Below are 12,813 nucleotides of genomic sequence, written 5' to 3'. Positions count from 1 at the left end.
TGAAAGAGGTGGTCTTAAAATGCCCAATTTTAAATTATATTATGAGGCTGCTGCTTTATCATCAATTAGTGATTGGTTTAATTTAACACAAGGGAGATTATTGAATATTGAGGGTTATGATTTGTTATTTGGTTGGCATGCATATTTATTGAATGATAAGAAGGTGGATAATGTTTTTAAGATACATATATTAAGGTATGCTCTGTTGCGAGTATGGAAAAAATATTGACATAAGTTAAATTATAAAATACCAATTTGGGCAATACCTAAACATGCAATAGAAAATATAAATGTGGGATTTAAACATGATGTGATTACATATAAAGAAATTTTAAGGATAGAAAGGAATATATGGCAATTAAAGCCATATAATATTTTAAAAGAAGAAAAGATTGTACAAACTTGGTTCCAGTATGGGCAGTTACAAGCAAGATGGAAAGAAGATCAGAAAGTTGGTATCTCGATAACTGATGGAAATTTGGTAAAACAAATTAGAGATCAAGGCCAAGCACATATAAGAAGGATATATAATGCATTGCTAGAAATTGACTCAGAAACGGAACTTGTTAAAGATTGTATGATAAAGTGGGTCCAGAACTTTCAGGAGGTTATAACAATGGATACTTGGGAAAAGATTTGGGTCAGAAATGTAAAATTCACACAGGCTCAAAAATTAAGAGAGAATTTTTATAAAATGTTTTATAGATGGCATTTAGACCGTAAAAAATTAGCAAGTATGTATCCAAACTGCCAGCCTAAATGTTGGAGGTGTGGTTGTGAGGATGCAACGTATTATCATATATGGTGGACTTGTAAAAAAATCAAAGCTTTTTGGATTAAAATTTGGTGGAACATGCAGAAGATATTTAAGAAAAAGATAAGGTTTTCTCCACAGTTATTTCTGTTGGGTATCATTACAGATTGTACTGTCATAGATACTAAATTGATGTTGAATTTAATTACGGCAGCAAGACTTTTAGTAGCGCAATATTGGAAGAAGGAGGAACTGCCGACTATAGAAGAGTGGACTTTGAAAGTTTCAAACCTGGCGGAAATGGCAAAGATTTCAGCATATTTCAAAGAACAATCACAACAGAGATACATTGTGGAATGGAGAAGATGGATCGAATATATTCAGAATAAATATGGGACTAAAAAGTTTCATTTAGCATTTGAATAAGTATTAGTTTTATATAATGTATTATTAGTTATTCATTATTTGTTAGTAATTTAGTTATGTTTAAGGGGAGTTAAAGTGCGATAGAATTTAATGTTTTTTTTTTAACTTGTTAGCATATTTTAGCTTAAGTTTGTAAAGTTTATACCCTGTATTCAGTTCTGGGAGGTGGGGGGGAGGGGAGGGTAAGGGAGGGTAAGGGGGAGGGGAGTGGGAGGGAGGGAGTTTATCTTTTTAAAAAATGTATTGTAAAACTTTTCAATTAAAAAATAAATAAATAAATGAGGCTGATTTTCTCCATAGTCTCTCTAGGAAAAGTGAATTACTAGATTATATCTTCCAATTCTCACTAAATGAAATTTCTATTGTTCTCTCTCCCCCCATCGTCCCACTCTTTAGCCCACAAACCAATCTCCATTCTTCAACATGCTAACCTTGTCACGTCATTGGTGTCCTAACTGGGTTTCTGCAACATACTTCTATATGGAACTGCCCTTGAAGAGTGTTCAGAAGCTTCAGCTGGTGCACAATGCAGTGATACAGGCAGTCATGGGTGTCTGTCATACAGCATATGCATCCTATCTGCTCTACAAGGTGCAATGGTTACCAATATGCTTCCAGGTTCAATGCAAGGTGCTGGATCTCATGGTTTGGAACTGGGTTACTTATATAGGACTGTCTCTCCCTGGATTATACATCTGACAGGAGATGAATGCTCCTGTCCCATCAGGAAGTTCATCTGAAGAGAGTCTTTTTTGTTGTGCCCCTGTCCTCTGGAACATCATTCCCCACACAGATCAGACTTTCCCTAACTGTACTGACGTTTTTGTAAACCATTGAAAGCTTGGTTTTATCACCGAGCCTGAGGCTCTGATGACATCTCAGAACCCATTCCTATTTCATTTCTATCTATCCCCTCTAACCTAAAAGCAAATATCACCTTTCCCTGGGTTCTGCCATACTCCCAAGGGAGAGGGGGGATGTGCCTGAGGGTTTGTTACCTCTGCTTCCTCTACCTGCTACAATGTAACATCTTGCTGCCCTGTGCTATATCTCTCTCCGAACCTATCTCCCTAAACTGTCAGCTAGACCAAGGGAAGGAATAAAGAATGCAACCTTTGTGCCTGCTTTGTTTCTGTGATCCCAGAGGAAGGTGTGAAGAGCCGTCAACCATCACTGTGTGATCTGGAGACGGGCCGATGTTATCTCCCCTTTTCCCACAATGGACCTAACACCTGGGGATTGGTCATCCCACACTGGCTGGATGGACTATGGGGTGAGGTCTTGCTTGGGGATACCTTAACCTATTGTTCTGCATGGGAAATCTCAGATCCTGCCTATTATGCCTGCTATCAACTACTCTTAATAAACGTTCCTGTTGGAAGAAATTGCTTCCAAGAGTTTTGCTTTCTTAAGATGTGGGATTGAAGTGGGTCCTGACATTAGACAGGATCTGCGGTAATAGCCAATATGGAAGGAAGACCCTTACTGGGGGACTTTGCAAAAACTACAATGTCGGACAATGAGGCAGGGAAGGAAGAACCCGCTGCGAAGGGGGAGCCCTCCCTCCGGCCAGCACCATGCCAGCTGTTGGGATCCGAGACGTCCTCCTTGGAAGAAGAAGTGGTGGGAACATGCAGCCACAAACCTCGGTGATCGATGGGTGTAGGAAAGAAAGACCCAAGTTCTTAGCTACATAGAAGAATATTGACGAGACATCCCCAGCGATGAAGTCTGTATCCGTATTGTGCAATCTGCTCTGGACGGGGCGGCCACAGATTGGATGGTGAATCTGCATGATTCCAATGCCCCAGAGCTCCACAACTTCAACCACTTCATGTCCTCACTGAGAAGACAATTTGAGGGCCCCCTGGCTGACCAGAAAGCCCATGAGAAGATCAAAACAGTGAAGCAAGGCAGACTCCTGGTAGCCAAATATACACAAGAATTCTGGGCCATTGCCAGTAAGCTGAACTGGCTGAAAGACATCCTCCTTAGCCACTTCAAAGATGGCCTAAACTACGACTTGTACAATGCTTGCCTGCCCTGAGGGGACCCACATTGACTAGACCAGGGGTCAGCAACCTGAAACAATGAAAGAGCCACTCGGAACCAGTTCCCTCACAAAAGGAAAAACTGGGAGCCACCAAAAATGTGTGTGCATGCGGGTACATGCGCTCATGCGCAGAACAGGGTTTGACTGAAGAGTGGAGCCAAGGCGAGATATGCACCTACCCTGCATATTTGAATTGATTGGTTGAACTTTTTTAGTCCCACTTTTTTTTTTTTGGACTGAACATGGCAGAGGACTGGGAGCCGCAGGAAACGGCTGAAAGAGCCGCATGCGGCTCCGGAGCCGCGGGTTGCAGACCTGTGGACTAGACGAACGGTATATCTTGGCGGAGGAAGCAGAGATCGACCTACTGAAGAGGCATCATCAAGGGAAACCGTGCGGCCACTCACCCCTTGCACTGTCACACAAACTAGCAAAACCACTGGCCATGGCCAATAAGTCAACAGGCTGTTTCAAATGCGGGAGGGGCATTGTGCTACAGAGTGCCACTAGAAATCCCCTCAACACAGCCCAGATCGATCACCAGCAGGGAAGTCAGGGAAGTCCCCAGCCAAGCCACAAGAACCTGCCATGAAGGCAACAGAGGCTGTAGAGTCCCCACCCTCTGCCAAGCGTGGGCAGAGAACTCCGGCCTATACTGCAGGGGCAGCAGATTCCTGGGATGACAACTCGGAGGGAGAACCCCTGGTAAGTAGACCCATCTCGCCCATCCTCAACACAGTAACTATATTAGCCCCCTCCATGCCTGAAGCTGTCAAAGTAAAGCCCTAATAGACTCTGGCTGCACCTGCTGCCTCATTAGCCTGATGCTATTCAGGAACTTGGGCATCCCTGTGAGGAGGCTGAAACAGCCAATCTCATTTGGCCAGTTTGATTGGTCCATAGCATGGGGGGTGCCAGCTAAACTAGCCACTTTACCAATCCACCTATCTCTGGGGGACTACGAGGAAGACATAACGTTTGTACTAACCCCAGGCATGGAATGCCCAGTGATCCTAGGGCTGGCGTGGCTAAAGAAATGGAACCACTGGGTAGTTTGGAGGACGGCAGAGCTCAAATTCCCGAAAGGGGGTCATGTGAACTCAACACTGCAAGGAGCCCTACCAAGCCCAAGAGTGGAGAAAGCATCAGTGGGAGAGGAAAAGGGGTTACCCAAAATACCAGAGGAATACCGAGACCTTTCTGAAATTTTCAGCGAGGAGCGGGCATATGAGCTCCCTCCTCACTGACCCATGGACTGTTGCATAGAAATGAAACCCAGGGCAAAACTCCTGAAGCCCAGACTATACTCCATGAGCCCTAAAGAGAAGGAGGAGATGGAAAGATTCATAAACAAAAAACTAGAAAGGGGATTTATAGAACCTGCCAAGCCCGAAGTAGCCACCCCGGTCCTCTTTAGAGAGAAGAAGAACGGCACTTTGCGCTTGGGCATGGATTACTGTGCCTTGAATGCAATCAATGAAACCAACTTGTATCCCCTACCCCTCATGAAGGACATGTTATCCTACCTATTGAAAGGGAGAATTATCAAACTAGACCTAAGGGAAGCATACTACCACATTAGGAATAAGGAAGGGGAGGAATGGAAAACCGCATTTAATTGCCCAATGGGATGCTACCAATTCAAAGTTTTGCCGTTTGGACTGCAAGTGACCACCACAGTATTTAATGCAATTAATCAACAAGGTGCTAAGGGAGCACCTATTCAAGGGGGTCCTTGTTTATTTGGATGATATCCTTATCTTCACTGAGTCCAAAGAGGAGCATGTCAACCTAGTCAGAGCAGTTTTAAAGAAACTGCGAGTTGCCCACCTATATGCCAAACTATCAAAATGCGAATTCCACCAGGAAAAAATAGACTACCTGGGTTATTGCAAATCCCCACAGGGCATTGAAATGGACCCTGAGAAAGTCAGGGTAGTGTTAGAATGGGCACCACCATGCACAAGGAAGCAATTGCAAAGTTTCCTGGGTTTTGCAAACTTTTACCGCCAGTTCAACCCTTCATTCGCCCAAATAGCCCTGCCCCTTATGAACTTGTTAAAAATGAGGTGGGGAAACACAGTAAAACCCAGCCAGCCACTGAAATGGACAATGGAATGCCAAGCGGCATTTGAGAAGTTAAAGAGACACTTTTCCACCAAACACGTACTGAGGCATCCAGACCCGGATAAACCTTTCATAATACAGGCAGATGCAAGTGATAGGGTGGTGGGGGGCTGTAGTATTACAAGAAAACGATGAAGGGGTACTGCAACCATGCATGTACACTTCCAGGAATCTCACTGAGATGGTACAATGCTGGGCTGTGTGGGAAAAGGAAGCGTACGCTATGAGGTGGTCAATGCTCATGTGGATGTCAATGCTGCAAACATTGGACGTTTTTGCCTTGACAATATAAGTCAGCCTTTCCCTTTAAACTGTTTTGCTTTTGAAAAATGAAGCTGGGGGGGGAGGAGAATGCTACCCCGGTTGTTTTTTTAATAAGATAAGGAATGGCGCAAAATAGAACGGAAGAGAAGCTTTGCATGTTAAACTAATTGGAGAATGTGATTTATGACATTTAAATTAAGGGAGGGAATTTTGTTTGGTACAATGTGTTCAGGGGAGGAGAATTGAGATTTTGGCATCCATCTTTGAGTGTCGATATTTCGTTCTAATTATTATAGACTTTTTAGAATAAACAATGCCGGAATGTTCTTTGAAGTGTCTCATTAGTTGGAACTATGATATCATGCCAAAATCAATTTTCTTTCAAACAACCTGGGGATCCTGAGTCCCAGCCACTGTCTTTAGCCTTGAGACAAGCTGGCAAAAATTCAAGGAAAAATCTTCATCATAGGAAAAGAGAAACTGCTTGAAGACGGTGACCTGGCAGCTACTGACACCTCAGAGGAGGAAGTAACAGACAGCATGTTGTGGGAAGATGAGTTTGTGCAGGACTCCCAGTTGCTGGGAGAACCCAAGCAGTTAGGAGACCTTATCTGGTCATCAGGCTGGAACCACTCCAGCAGAGACTCCAGTTGCCTCGAGATTGCCTTGCCACCCTCACAGACTTCAAAAGCAGAATGGTGGAGAGCTACCAGATTGCCTGCCACTGAGAATTTGGGTGAGTGGAAAATCCTGTCTGCAGACCAGACAGCCCTCCAGCCCCAGGAGTCCCCTGCCAGGCCCTCCAGACCCACAGAGATAGCCCCAACCTGGGGCCTCTGCAGCAATGGGAGGTTTGAGAACTCCTGCAAGTGGAAGGCCAACAACCTCTGAGCTTACCACATCTAATAGAGGCCTTGCAACAGCTTGGGGTGGTGCAGAAGCCTGGAGATCAGAAGCTGGTGGGAGGATGACCACAGCAAGGAGATTGGTTGCCGCCCCTGAATGTACAGCAACCGCTGAGGGGTCCGCAAATGAGGGAGACTCAGCAGCCTCCCCTCAGACAACCACAGCAAGGGGGGCAGCAGTAGGGCCTGAACGTGTAACCCCTGGGCATACAGCAGCACCAATGGGGTCACCAGCAACTGGGGGTTCAACAGCTGCAGTGGGGGCTTTGACAGCCACTGAATCAACAACCAGGATGAGGTCAGCAGCAACTAGGGGTACAACAGCCACAGTGGGGGCCCCAGCAACCGAAGATGGCCCCACCTTTCAGAGCAACCTTCAATAGGGACCCAGAGAAACTGATTTTTTTTCCTCAACTAAGTACGTCCTCATTTGAATCACTGGGCCTATCTCTTCCCGGATCCAGGTGCTATGGTCGATGTGACTGCGTCCAGCTAGAGGGAGAAACATCTGAATGGTTAAACAATTTATATAATGAGCAAGCCCCTGAATTGGAGGACCCCTCACCTCTTCATCCTAGGGCTGAAAGAAAGATTTGAGGACCCATCTATTGCCCTCAAAGCAGAAGAAGAAATCCACAAGATAAAACAAGCTGGCCGGCCTGCCTTGGAGTATGTGCAAGAGTTTCGCAAGATAGCCGGTTGGATAGAGAGATGGCCTGAACAATCCATAATTCATCATTTCAAGGAAGGGTTGGATGACCACCTTTCTGCATATACTGAGCTGTACCTGACCAGCTGCAAGAATGGTACTGGGCAGCAGTAAGATTAGATCTTCAGCTCACCCACTATAAGAAGCCTCTCCCACCTGAAGCCGAGCCAAGGCCAGAACAACCCGAATGGCAATCACCCCCACAAAAACCTCCAACTACTGTAATGGCTGAAAGACCCAGGTCACCTGCAGGCCTGTCAATTAAGTGTTTCCGATGCGGACAGCAGGACATCAAGCAGCGAATTGCCCAGTCCCCTACCCCCAATCTCAGAGAGGACCAGGACCAGCAGTGAGAAAGAAACCTGCACAGTGGCTAACGAAAGAGAAATCCACCCGGATCATGCAGGAACCTGTTGCCCAGGTCACATCCCCCACACGGAAGGATGCCGGGACTCAGGCTGGATCCACCCCCCGTTCTACCCTCTTTCGACAGTGATGACAAAAGAGAGAATGACCCAATGGTGAGCTGACACATCCCACCTTTCTCACTACCTGCCAAGCTCATAATCCCTAAATCGGGTAAGGAGGTAGATTTAAAGGTGCTAGTTGATTCTGGATGCTCCCGTTGCATCATTATCTTGCCATTTGCCATGAAACTGGGCATATGAGCAAAATTGCTCTCCAAACCTATGAGGTTCGAGCAAGCCGATGGCTCCCTGATGGGAGGGACTTTAGTCACGCAATTAACGGAGCCCCTATGCCTAGAAATAGGTGAGCACTGGGAGTTTATTCACTTCCTGGTGACCCCAAAAATGACGGAGGCTATGATCCTAGGATTAGCCTGGTTGGACAAATGAAAGCCGTTTATCTAGTGGGAGAAAGGAATGAGAATTGTGAAACTACCTATAGGGCCTCCCACTGATTCAACAGATGTGGCAGGACAATTTAGGCCACCAACTGAACAAGCACACATGGCTACCTCAATGCCGCCAGGCAAACCAACCATCCCCAGTGAACACCGGGACCTGGTGGGGGCATTTAGTGAGAAAGAATGCAACACCCTGCCCCCTCACATACCCAATGATTGTTCCATCAAACTGCTGCCGGGAGCCAAACTCCCATGACCGAGAATGTATGCCATGTCCCCCCTTGAAATGGAGGAGATGCAATGATACATAGATAAAAACCTAGCGAGGGGGTTCATTGAACGAGCCAAGTCTACTGTGGGAGTCCCTGTGTTGTTCAAAGAAAAAAAAGATGGGTCACTTCATCTCTGCGTGGACTATAAAGGGCTGAACGCGGTGAGTGTGGAGAACAAATACCCCCTCCCCCTCCTGAAAGACTTGTTAATCCACCTAGCTAAGGGAAGTATTTTCACAAAATTGGACCTGAAAGGCATAATACTTGGTGAGAATAAAAGAGGGAGATGAGTGGAAAACTGCCTTTAATTGTCCCTTGGGAAGCTACCAATTCAAAGTCATGCCATTCGGACTACAGGGGGCCCCATTTGTATTTATGCAGCTGATTAATGAGGTCCTACATGATCACTTATACAAGGGAGTTCTGGTGTATCTTGATGACATCTTGTTATACAGCACAAATATGACTGATCATATAAAGCTAGTGAGAGAAGTATTAAAGAAACTATTGAAAGCCAAGCTATATGCCAAATTGTTGAAATGTGAATTTCACCAGACCCGATTAGATTATCTTGGCTACAGAATTTCCAATGAGGGCATAGAAATGGACCCAGCCAAAGTGAGAACTATAATTGAATGGCTTCACAGTTTTTTTAGGTTTTGCTAACTTTTATCGCCAATTCATCCCCTCCTTTGCCGAGATTGCCCTACCCCTTGCAGAACTACTCAAAACAGGCAAAGGAGGAGGGAAGCTGCAACTGAGCCAACCACTTGCTTGGATGATGAGCTGTCAAAAAGCTTTTGAGAATTTGAAAAGACTATTTGCTGCTGAACCAGTCCTAAAAGCATCCATGCCCAGGGGAGCCCTTTGTAATCCAAGCTGACGCCAGTGTTGTGACTCAGGGCCAGCCTGTGGGTCCGACAGCCGGCTCCGATGTATCGGATGACTCAGATGAGGGGGAGGAGGGAAACGAACCGGCTGATGATGGTTTGGAGGCTTTGCAGAGCCCTCAGCCGGGGACCTCTTCTCAGCTGCGTGAGCCCGAGAGTGCGGAGGAAGATGACCCACAGCTGGCCCTGTTCAAGGACGCCCGACGCAGGAGGCAGTCGAGCAGGAACAAACAAAGAAAGGCTGTGGGACTCCTCGGGAGGAGGCACAGGGAGACCACGCCCTGAGCTCTCTATAAAAGGAGTGTTTGGGGAGGGGCTGGTTGCTGAAAGCAACTTTTCCGCTTGAGAAGACAAGCTCTAGTGTTTTTGTTAACTGCGTAATTAAATCTTGGCAGATGCCTTTTAGCCTTGGACGCTCTCCAGTCTCTTCTTTCTGAATAGGGGTTTGCCTTTACAAGGCCAGAAGAGGGCTGGTTCAGAACAGTTTGCTTTCAGCCACCCACCCCTTATTACTACGATGGAGCAGCTTCTTGCCGAGAATGCCCAGCTCACCCAGCAACTCACTTTGCTGGCAGCTCAGGTGGCTCAACTGCAAGCTCAGGTACATGCTGCACCCCCACCCAGGAGGAAATGTTAGGCATATGGTGTTAGCCTACAATGTTGGGTTGAAAATATAATAAATAAAATAAGAGGAAGCTAGGAACGTAGCTTCTCTCTCTCTCTGAATTCACTGATCTCTACTGTTACTGTTTTTGCTCTGCTGTTGGTTTACTACTGTTGTAACCTAAACTGTGTATTGACCTCTGGACCGGTAAGAAGACTTTGTATTTGGATTACTCTTTGGACTGTTGCTATTGTTTATGACCTGGACTGTTTATTTTTTGACTGTGCATTTTTGTTCTTACACCACCTCAAAAGTAAACTACTTTTTGTTTTTATAACTCAGTGTATTTCTTGTGTGACTTTTACTACTCTCAGTACCATTCCTTGTCTGTGCAACTCTTTGTTAGCACAAGGAGACCTCTGCACAAATAAAATTCCTTAACACTGGTTATGGGCCCAGGCCTGTACTGAGAGTTAGTACACACAGTATTCCTAGCTGAGTTTGTGTTAGTTATTTTTGGTGTAAAATGGCACAGGAACTGTTGTCAGGCATCTCCTGGATAACCCGGTTGGATGGGACAAACTATGTTTCCTGGTCCACGAAATGCTGCTTGCTTTTGCGCAAGGAAGGACTATGGACTGTTGTAAATAACCCACCAGATACTACTGCTTGGGATCCAGATGACGAAGAGGATGCAAAGAAGTTAGACAACTTTAAACGAAGCAACGAGAAAGCTCTTTGCATTATTGGACTAACACTGAATGACCAGCAGCTTGTCCATATTCGTGGTGAGGAGTCTGCTGCTAGGTGTTGGGATGTTTTGCGAAGGCTTTATGTTCGTGACAGTGTGGGTGCACATATACACCTTACACGTAAGCTGTTTAGGGCTCGTCTGCAGAAGAATGGAGATATGCTGACCCATTTAAATTACATGAAAGCAACTTTTCCAGAGCTTCATGAAAAGGAGCTGATTTTTTCAGAGTTGCATCAGGTCTACATTATTCTGTCATCTTTGGATGAGAGTTATGATGGATATGTTTCTTCTTTGGAAGTCCTGACCAGAGAGGAACTGACATTGACTAACATTACTGGGAGACTGCTGGAAGAGTCCAGAAGGAGGCGTGACAGAGACCAGCTGAGAGAGACACAGCCACGAGAGGAGCAGCCATTTACCACTGCTTACAACGTCAAGAAATGTTTTTCTTGTGGGGCTAGAGGGCATATAGCCAAATTCTGTAGAAAGGGTATAAAACAGAATGTAAATAGCAGTGGGAAGGCTAAGAAGGGCATTGGTTTGGCTATTTCTGATGAATCAACATCTAGAAATAATGAATTGTGGGTTGTTGATAGTGGGGCTTCACAATGCATTACTAAAGTAAAGGATAGGTTTGTTAATATGAAAAACAGCAACCAATATGTTTCACTAGCCAACGGTTGGAGGATGAAGGCCTCTGGTGAAGGTAATTCCTATTGTCCATGCATTGATGAACAGTTACCTATGTTATATATACCTAAACTAAGATTCAACCTGTTATCTGTAAGGGAATTGGTTAAGGTTGGGTTTGTGGTAACATTCAGAGGGGAGCAATGCACTATTGAGAGGAATGGAACCTGTGTAACTGCTAATTTGAAAAATGGTTTATTCATTCTCACAAGTAACCAGGTTAGTACAGTTAAAGCTAACTCAATATGTGAGAACAAGAAGCCACATGATGAATGTATACATTTATTGCATAGGCGGTTAGGGCATGTAAACTTTAAATCACTACGTAAAACAGTTGAGTTAGTAGAGGGAATTAAACTGAAGCCATGTAGTAAGTATTTGAATTGCAATGCCTGTAATCAGGAAAAGAGCAAGGCAACTCCTGCAAACAGGATAAACAGCTTCAAAACAACTGTACCTTTGGAAGTTGTGTTTGCTGACTTAATTGGACCCATGAAACCAAGTTTAGGAGGATCATGTTATATTTTAAGTATATTGGACCACTACTCTCGTTATGGTTTTTGTTATCTGCTTAAGTCAAAGGCAGACACTTTCCAACAATTTGCAAACTGGCTGAAGTTCGTGGAGAGAAAAACAAAGAGAAAGGTTCAGTGCATAATTACTGATAATGGTACTGAATTTACAAATAAGCGTTTTGTTGATATGTTAGAATCTGCTGGCATTGAGCATAAACGTTCAGCGCCATATAGGCCTCAACATAATGCTTTTGTTGAGAGACGTGGGCAAACGTTACAAGCCATGTTAAGAGATTCAGGCTTAACAGATAGACTGTGGGGGGAGGCAGCAAAATGTGCAAACCATGTTCTGAATATAGTTGTTAATACTTCTACTGGTAAAATACCATATACAATATGGCATGATAGAAGACCAAACCTTGATTACCTGCACACGTTTGGCACCCCAGCTTGGGTCCACATTCCTGCACAACTCAGGAGTAAAGGCCAACATAGGGCTAGGCAATTATACTTCGTAGGTTATGAAGCTAACCATAGATCCTATCGTTTCTGGGAACGAGGCACAACTAATGTATATAACAGTGTGTGTGCAAAATTCCTTGAGCACGTTGGTTGGGATAGGTTAGAGCAAGAAACTGTTAATACTGATCCTCTAGTGTTTGAGGACTCCTCTGATAACGTAACTAGCAATGATAATACATCTCCTATAAAAGATGAAGAGGAGATAGGGGAGATTAAAGATGAATCAGAGGAAGGAGAGGAGTCAGGAATTCAAAGCCCTGTAATTCCTTGGCGTTCAACGCGTATCAGACATCCACCTGATCACTATGAAGCCAGTATAATATGTCAAGTTAGTTCAGTACCTTCTAACTATAATGAGATCAGGATGTATCCTGAAAAGGAACAGGCATTATGGAAAGCTGCAATCAACAGGGAGTTGAAGTCTTTGCAGGATCTTAAAGTTTATGTGAAAGCAAAACTG

At 44.7% G+C, this 12,813-nt stretch overlaps 1 protein-coding gene and 1 long non-coding RNA gene across 2 annotated transcripts in view; one reads left to right on the top strand and one right to left on the bottom strand.

The window, feature by feature from the left end:
* NIBAN1 (niban apoptosis regulator 1) overlaps nucleotides 1-12,813 on the bottom strand; it is a 149,023-nt gene that overhangs the window by 75,010 nt on the left and 61,200 nt on the right. The window lies entirely within an intron of this gene.
* The window catches only part of LOC310638236, a 71,928-nt gene that overhangs the window by 43,766 nt on the left and 15,349 nt on the right, over nucleotides 1-12,813 (top strand). The window lies entirely within an intron of this gene.

This window comes from Vipera ursinii (genome assembly GCF_947247035.1).
Source record: "Vipera ursinii genome assembly, chromosome: 3".
NCBI classification, from domain to species: domain Eukaryota; kingdom Metazoa; phylum Chordata; class Lepidosauria; order Squamata; family Viperidae; genus Vipera; species Vipera ursinii.
This window is presented reverse-complemented; position numbering and strand designations above follow the sequence as displayed.